We start from the raw sequence: 8,934 nt of genomic DNA, 5'->3' as shown, positions 1-8,934 counted from the left end.
TGACTTTTAGAATTCTTGCGTGGAGTGCTGGGTAGAAGCCCTATTTCCAGTGTAGAGTGGGTTACAGATGGAAAACCTGGACCTGATCCCACAAAAGCAGCTTATCTTAGGAAGGCTGACACCATGGAAGGCAGAGCAGAGACAGAAAGAAACTGCTCTTGAGATAGCCTTTAGTCCTTGAATTAAACCCTAACCTCTGTCCTTCCTCTGGATTTTCAGTTACACAAACTCTTATTTTGCAACCACACTTCTTCTAAGACACAGTTTTTCCCCAGTTTTTCAATAAATAGGAATTACTTTTTTTTTCTTGCTTCAACTGTCACTTCATTGCAAGATGGTAGAATTAATTATAAATTTAAACTATAACCTGGTAGTCTTTAGTCACGTACCAAACTTCATTAAAAGCAGACTGCTTATTCAAAAGTGATCATGGAACAACACAAAATGCAGAGAAGAACAAATATTTCACTGACCAATAGATTGTTTTAATTCTCTCACTAGATGAAACTCAAGCTTTTCATTTTTATTTTTCATTTTATTTTCCATCACCATTTATCGCCCCTATACACTCTTCCACCTCCCCCAACCTCCTTGCCCCCTGCAATCACCACAAGCTTTTCATTTTTAGGTGGGGCAAACTAACTCCAGTAGACGGCGATACAGGAAGGTTGTGTCACACAGCCTAGTTTCCATTTAGTCAGTCTACTATTTCTAGTCGGGATAGATGCATTTACAGAACTGGCTGTGCTTGAGTCTTCTTTGCAGCTTTAGATCTGCAATGCACTTGGCAACTGTCTCCTTTCCCTGCTGTCCAGAGATGCTCTGCATCATGTGCCTCTCTGCCCATTTCATCATGTGCTCTTGTTCCTTTCGATGCATCATATTCTGCACAGAGATATGACAGGCGATTCTTTTTTACTTCTTTGTATAATCTATGCAGCCATTCTAGTAAGTAACCTTCCAGGTCATAGCAATGTTACTCCTCTGGACAAGAAAAAAGAATTGGTACTTTTGAGCTGGTTCCTCTGTGACTTCTCCAGATCAGTTGTATCCTGGATGTTTTTCATTGGAGCCTGTTTTGCCTCTTCTAGTTGGGAAATTTTTTGCTCATTGAATTTATCAGCAAATTTCTCAATAGAGGCACCATATTTTTTAATTACATAGACAATCAACCCTATTGTTGATATGGCAGAGATAGTCTCTGGAGTAATCACATATATTTCTTTGGGTAGAAAATATAAGATAAGCCCAGTTCCAAGCACACAGGGTCCTGTTACACCATTTTAGGATAACAGAACTGAAAGAATTCCTCAGGGATCAGCCCATGATGAACTTTTCCTCCAAATTCAGGAAGAGGTGGTACAGGGGCAAGACTTGGCTGCCCAGTGTGAGAAATTCTTGGTGCCTGCAATACCCCTGGATTGAGGAGGGCTGCATTAGTCACAGAGGGAACTTTCTGTCGTGGTAGAAAGTACCACCTGAGATAGCATGGTCAGCGAGGGTCTGCTTGGCGATCTTGGTGTCCCAGTGACCTGGATGGGGCAGGAATAAGATGGTCACTCATAAATCTTTAGGGATTACTTTTTATAATAAGAAAATAATTACTATATTCATTGATTCTAAGAAAAACTTTTTTTTTTTTTCATTTTAAAATCTCTGAAATTAGATGTGTCATGGTATGTCATAGTTGAATAGAACTTATTTGTAGTGTACATAAAAATGGTATATCGTATTCAATAATGTTTTAGACTTGATGAAAACATGTTTTAAACTTGATGTTATTTTTTAAAAATATGTTTTTATTGATTTTAGGGAGAGGGTGAGAAAGAAACACTGATGTGAAAGAGAAACATCTGAACTGGCTGTTTCCTGCACACCCCTTAGAGGGAATCGAACCCAGGAATGTGCCCCGAGCGGGAATTGAACTGGCATCCTTTTGGTGCATCAGATGACGCTCAACCGAGTCATACCAGCCGGAGTGGTAACATTTATTTTTAAGGAAGATGGAATGTAAATGCCCAGGATCTTTAGAAGGATATGACATATACTCCTGGGACTATGTGGTGACCTGGATGCCCCTATATATTTTGAATGGTCCAGGAAGAAATCGATAATCTAGAATGTGGCTTTGTTGTACTATTTAAGACTCATATAAACTAGTCTGATGTAGAACACTTAGTTCTCCATATTGAAAATGGGAGCAAATCTTTTCAAAGAATCTGTAGATCATTATTTGAAATGGCCTAGCAATGAATGAGTTTTTAATGTCTTTCTTTTTCTTGGGCTCTATGGTTTTGTATCACTTTGTTTCAAATGGCTTCAAAACCAACTCCCCCAATTGTGCTATTAAAGGCTCTTGCACATGAGTATTACACTGACAATAATATCATGTATTGTCTATATGTAATACTTTAAAAAACTTTCAAACATTTTTAGATCTACTATGTGATTTGATTCCCATAATATTTATGTGGGTTAGGCAGGTTATTATGAGCCTTTTAGTATTCAAAAGACTTACTTGCTGTCATGGAATATACTTAGTGGTAGAGGTGAGACTTCCAGCGGACTAGAAAGGGCTGATAAATTAAGTTTTACTGAATGAATTTATGATCTGTGTCATTAGCAAAGATAGAATACAATTGAAGAGTCTTTGAACCCTGGTTCAAGGTTATGGTGATCGATTCATGACCATCTTTCTCTTCACATATATATTCCTATCATTAAAAATGGTCATTGGTGAACTGAGGCCATTGTGATAAACTTGTTTTTAAGAAGCCTTCTTTATTTTGTGCTAACTCACACCATGCTGTAAATAATTTAACAATGAACAACCCCAGGAACTAAAGGCTAAAGCATGATTTTATTAGCTTGATCTGAATTTTAAAATGGTTTTGGATGTATCTCACATTTACATTTTCCTGAATTACAATAGGTGCAAGGTAAAGACAATGGGTAGGGGAATAATTAAAAATTACAAAGTAGTTAGACTGCATTCAGGGTAAAAACCCAGGTAACTACATCTTTTGCTTTCACTTGCTTTTATAAAGGGTCTGCTCGCCCTGGGAATTACAGTCCCATCTCATTCAACTACATTTACTATTTTTGTTTTAATTAATTTTTTCCACACCCTCCTCTTCACTGGACTATGCATTTCTGGTGTTAATATAAAATAAGAATATTTAAAGACTTTTTAAAACAGAATTTTAAACAGCCAGGCTGGTATGGCTCTGTGGTTGAGCATCAACCCATGCACCAAGAGGTCGCTGGTTTGATTCCTGGTCAGGGCACATGCCTGGGTTGCAGGCTCCGTCCTCAGTAGAAGGTGTGCAGGAGGCAGCCAATCGATGTTACTGTTTGTTTCATTGATGTTTCTCTCTCTCTCCCTCTCACTTCCTCTCTGTCTAAAACCAATAAAAATATATTTAAAAAACAAAACAGAATTTTAAACAAATTAAAATTTCCAAAATTGCCAAAGCCTTTTAAACAACTACAAGGCATTTTCAGAGTGCTGGATAATAAGTGTGAATTTTCCAGATAAGATAGATCCGCTACGCTGACCTATTTAAGCTAAATTACTTATTTTCACTTCTGCTAATAAGACTCCAAGATATAGATGTGAAGAAAAAGAATAGATATCCTTCTTGGATTGCTAGAGACAGGAAAGACTATGAGTCATGTGCACATAGACAGTGAGGGATCTGTTTATATAGAGGAATTAGCACTGTGGAGCATTAATATACCTGTTTTAGAATAAGTAAATGATCTAGCATTGAGGGCTGGGACTTTTCTGGTACCATGAAATAGTAACAATGAAAACAGAAACATTTTATTTTAATATTTAGCATGACTGAATTAAGTTTCTTTTTTAAAGAACACATTTGGTAGAGATTTAAGAAGATTATTACTGATAATATATGAACAAGGGTTGGTCTTGTGTTAATATGATGACCATACTGAAACTTCTGGCTATCTAAAATTCTGTACACCAAAGTCTAAAGTGAGGAGCATAAGTTGTTAATAAAACTTCTTAAAACAAAATTTTATGTATAAGTCACTTTCTAATTACACACATAGTTAAAGATTGGTAGGAACGCACAATTAACTGTGGTAAGGTATTCTAACTAAATAGCAGTAACAAGATATTTTCTTTTTGTGTAGAAAAGCAGAATCAGTTCTTCTGATTTCCAAAATCACTTGGCAATTTTCATGATCATATATAAAGCATTAGGTTTTATATTTACTGAAATTAATGCTCTCCGTTGTCATCTATTATGTGCAGTATTATTCTGGGCACTATAGATAACGCAGCCAAGTTCCACAGTTGCTGCCTACTGGTTGCTTGTGGACCGATACGAGAGAAGACTCCAACTCAGTTATAATACAATGGTGACTTTTCAGATCTTCATAGAGAGATGTCGCCTGTCTTCAAAAGTGGGGCTAGTGACTCCACCATAAAATTAGGTGCTTAACAAACCTTTACTGGCTGCTGAAAGAAATGATTGGCTGTGAATGGTTAGAAAAATGAATGTGAACCCCTGAGAAGAGCTTCTGAGTGGTCCTCTAAAATATGAAGGCTGCAAGATGGATACATCCCAAATGGAGTCCTCTTAGGCAGGCAATGCTTTTTTTCATTTGGAAAGAAGCTAGCCTCCCTTTCACAGCATCTCTAAGTGGCTGCAGATGTGGGATAGAGATCCCTAAGAATACTCAGTAACACTGAGTGCATTTTGGCAAATATAAACTCTCTGAAATGAATTGAGTTTCTGCTGATCCTTGGTCTGCATGAGACCAATTTATATGAGCCATTAGTTGTGATTACAGTTGACTGTCTTGGCCTAGTTGCATGGTGGTAAGTGGACAGACCTGCTTTATTATCCATTTTCTCAGATCAGTAGAACCACTGGGGAGTCAGTAGTCCTGTCCAGCTCTGTGTGTGTCATGATATTAAGTAGGTGGGCAGCAAGCTTGGAGGAACTTCTCTGTATGGTCACCAAAGTCACCCTGAAATCCTCTTTCTGAACACAATCCAGATCTAAGACTTACACTTTCCGTTGTCCCACACAGAACCTTAGAAAGCAGAGAGCAAATGGATCTTACTGAACAGGCTTTCAAAAGAGTGATAAACAAAGCTCAACCTGATTCTAAGTAAAAGCTAACATTTGTTTCAGTTCAGTTTCTGGGTATGAATTTTTTTAAAAGGCAAACACAAAACCCCAAACCCACACCATAATTGGTATTTGTGCCTTGACTGTTAGATGAAACCGGCCAATCGGTTAGTACATTCAGGGCAGAAGAGAGCCAAACTATTAAATTGATGAGTCTGTTATTCAGATTAGAATAAACTAATTGGTGTAAAAAACAGGACCAATATATTTTAATTTTCACTTGGAATCAAACCCCGGAGCCTATTTACATCTTCAAATAAACCGATGTGGGTCCACAAATTTGAGATGGGTGGTCTCCAAATACTCTTCTGCTTCATATGCACTGACATTATTGATGTGCATTTGCCTCAAGCTGGTACACATTGGGCGAAACAGATGCCTTGTGGTCTGCCTACACTGTCAGCCTCTGGGCCATGCCGGACAGGTATCACCTTCTTCTCCCTCACAATGTACGTATTCCTATGGCTACTTTGCCACATTGCTATAATTAACTGTTCATCTACTGTTTAGGAAAATGTGCTTGTAGCCCCTACAAAGTATGAGGAAGAGTAAACCATGACAATACACTGCTGCCTTTTTATATTCTATGCATATTTAAGTGCACCTGTCATTCAGAAAGTGGTCTTCCCAGGTCAAAGATCAAAAGTTTAAATATGTGCGGCCCAGTATGTTATGTACTTAGGCTTTTAATGTTGATTTAATAAACTTAACTGCAGTTTAGACAATATCAGGCATGTATATCAGACTTTCCTGTGTGTAAAGCACTATATTAATTAAAGTCATAACCACATCATTCTGTACTTCAGGATTTTAGATAATTCTCTTGTTTCTTTTGTCTGCTACCAGTTTTAATGTAGTCCACTGATAAATGTTTAAGAACATGTGCTTTCAGTGTTCTGATAAAAATAACCCTGAAAATGTTAATATACTCTGCAATTCCTACATATTACATTAGTCATTATTACAGGAAAAATGTGAATAATTTATTGGTGAAAAGTTTGAATTAATCCACTGCCAACTTAAATCATGCTTAATAGTTCCTAAGGGTATGAGGCTTTGGGGAAACAAGCCATGCTCTTTGTTAATAAAAAGAGTGACTCCTTGAAAGACCAAGAAAATTTCACCTCCTACAGAAAAAGTCAGCACACAGCATCTATTTCCTTATAGTATAATCATCTTGGGTAAACATTGCTTTTCCCATTATATTTATAGCTGTTTGGTATTTTTAGTTATACCAATGTTATGTGGATTCACCCATACATACGTAATAAAGTAGCATAATTTGTTAAAATTTTATTTTAAAATGCACTTATTTTTAAAAGATAAGGTTTAGATAATTACATTTGAAAAAATATTTGGAGTAAGAAATAATAACCATTAAAAAGTACAAGTTATAATTGGATTGTTTTTTGGTGCTGAGTTTTAGAAATTCTTTATAAATTTTGCATATTAAGCAAATATGTTCTCTCATTTAGTGGGTTGCAATCCAAGGGAGGCAACCAATCAATGTGTCTCTCTTACATCAATGTTTCTTTCTCTCTCTCTGCCCCCTGCCCCCTCTCCCTCTCTCCCTTCCACTCTCTCTAAAAACATCAATGGAAAAAATATCCTTGGTGAGGATTAACCCAAAGAAGTTAACATGTTTAGGTGGTAGGGACATAGGAGTCTATAATTTTTTCTATTTTGTAGAACATTTCTGTATGCTAGAAATGTTTCAAAAATAAAATAAAAATGAATAAAAGCCCTTAAGTTGTTTACTTGCAGGTTAAGAGACACTAAATATTTATGATCTTTACTATTAAATTACACTGAACTGGGCAGTCAAAGGCAGAGTGCCCCACCATCCCAGAGATGGCTGAATGATGCTCTTTACTGTTTAAAATGCACCAGTGCTTTTATTAATAACATAAAAAAATAAGAGAGTATAATCTACCCTGAATGTTTGGGTAGGTGGTGGATGGAAGATGAACAACATTTTCCCTAAGTCTCTTTATAGGCATGCTGTTCCTTGGTACATGTGACAGAATGAATAAATGACCTGTATGGCAATTTTGAAAAATTTCCCGATGAGTTTAAGATAATAAGAGCAGGCAAGTGAGCTGACTGGGAGCTATTAGCTCAGCAGGTCATAACTGCCCTTCAGAGTCAAGTCACAAATTTTATAGGTTTTCTGGGTTTAGTTTGCTGATGGGTGGATTACATTTAATATGTTCCCTTTTCAGACCTCTTGGTCCCTCTCTGCCACCTGATTAGGCCCTGGAGACTTAATATTGAAGTATAAATATTAATAGGTTCTAAAAGTAGAGGTATCTGTCAAAAAGGTACAGCATTTTAAATTTGTACTTTATAGTGGTGTTCATGTATAAAGTGAAGCAGAGAATCAGGGCAACCATTTAGATTATTCAAGAAAAATTTTTACAAGGCTCCAATTACCTGGACAGTTCAGGGCAAATCTATTTTTGGTACAAAATATTCTTATAGTTACTTCATTTTGCATAAACTGATTATGTCAAATTGGACTTATTTGTACCCTAATACACACTTTTACACATACATTTTTATTCCCCTCTGTAAAAATAAAAGCAATACTTTTGCTTGGAAAATTTCCCTAATGTTGGAATCTTATCTGATCTTGTACAAGCCTCTTAACTATCTCTGGATCTCCTTTTCCTTGGCTCTAGAATGTGAGGTTTGGATTTTATGAACTTTAAGCTATTTTTTATCTTCATGCTTTTAAATAACAATCCTTTGAAGTCCCCTCTTCCTTTTATAAACAAATAATTTTTCTTAAAGCAGTTAGGTTCACAGCAAAATTGAGGGGAATGTGCAGAGATTTCTCATAAATCCCTGCCTACACACATGCCTACTGCCCCCCATTATCAACATCCCTCACCAGAGTAGTGCATTTGTTACAATTGATGAACCTAAATTGATACATAATAATCACCCAGAGCCCATAGTTTACATTAGGGTTCACTCTTCGTGTCATACACTCTGTGGGTTTGGACAAATGTATAATGACATATATCCAACACTGTAGTATCAAACAGAGAATTCACTGCTCTTAAAACTCCTCTGTGTACTGCCTACTTATCCCTCTCCTGCCCTCCTCACAACATCCAACCCCTGCAACCACTGATCTTTCTACTGTCTCCAAAGGTCTGCCTTGTCCAGAATGTCATATGGTTGGAATCATAAAACAAGTAGCCTTTTCAGATTGGCTTATTTCACTTAGTAACATGCATTTAAGTTTACTTCATGTCTTTTCACAACTTGATAGCTCATTTCTTTTTAGCACTGAATAAAAATCCACTGTCTAGATTCATATTTTTGCATGTGAATGTTGTTGTTCTAGCCTTATTTATTGAAAGGACTGTCTCCACTGTATTGCCTTTACTCCTTTTTCAAAGATTAGTTGACTATTTCTGGGCTCTTGATTTTGTTCTACTCATCTATTTGTGTATTCTTTCACCAATACTACACTGTCTTGACAACTGCAGCTTTATAGTAAGTCTTGAAGTTGGGTAGTGTCAGTCCTTCAACTTTGTTCTTCTTCAATATTTGTTGGATATTCTGAGTCTTTTGCCTCTCCATATAAACATTAGAATCAGTTTGTTGATAACCACAAGATAACTTGCTAGGATTTTGATTAATGTTACACTGAATCTGTAGATCAAGTCAGGAAGAGCCAGCATCTTGATAATCTTTAGCCTTCTTGTCCATGAACATAGTCCATCTCTCTATTAAGTTCTTCTTTGAGCATAGTTTC

At 36.6% G+C, this 8,934-nt stretch overlaps 1 pseudogene; it reads right to left on the bottom strand.

Annotated features, from left to right (window-relative positions):
- Positions 1-730: 730 nt before the first annotated feature.
- Positions 731-1,490, bottom strand: LOC107524206 (ATP synthase peripheral stalk subunit b, mitochondrial pseudogene; annotated as a pseudogene).
- Between the last annotated feature and the right edge of the window lie 7,444 nt (positions 1,491-8,934).

This window comes from Miniopterus natalensis, chromosome 7 (genome assembly GCF_054644295.1).
Source record: "Miniopterus natalensis isolate mMinNat1 chromosome 7, mMinNat1.hap1, whole genome shotgun sequence".
In the NCBI taxonomy this organism is placed as follows: domain Eukaryota; kingdom Metazoa; phylum Chordata; class Mammalia; order Chiroptera; family Miniopteridae; genus Miniopterus; species Miniopterus natalensis.
This window is presented reverse-complemented; position numbering and strand designations above follow the sequence as displayed.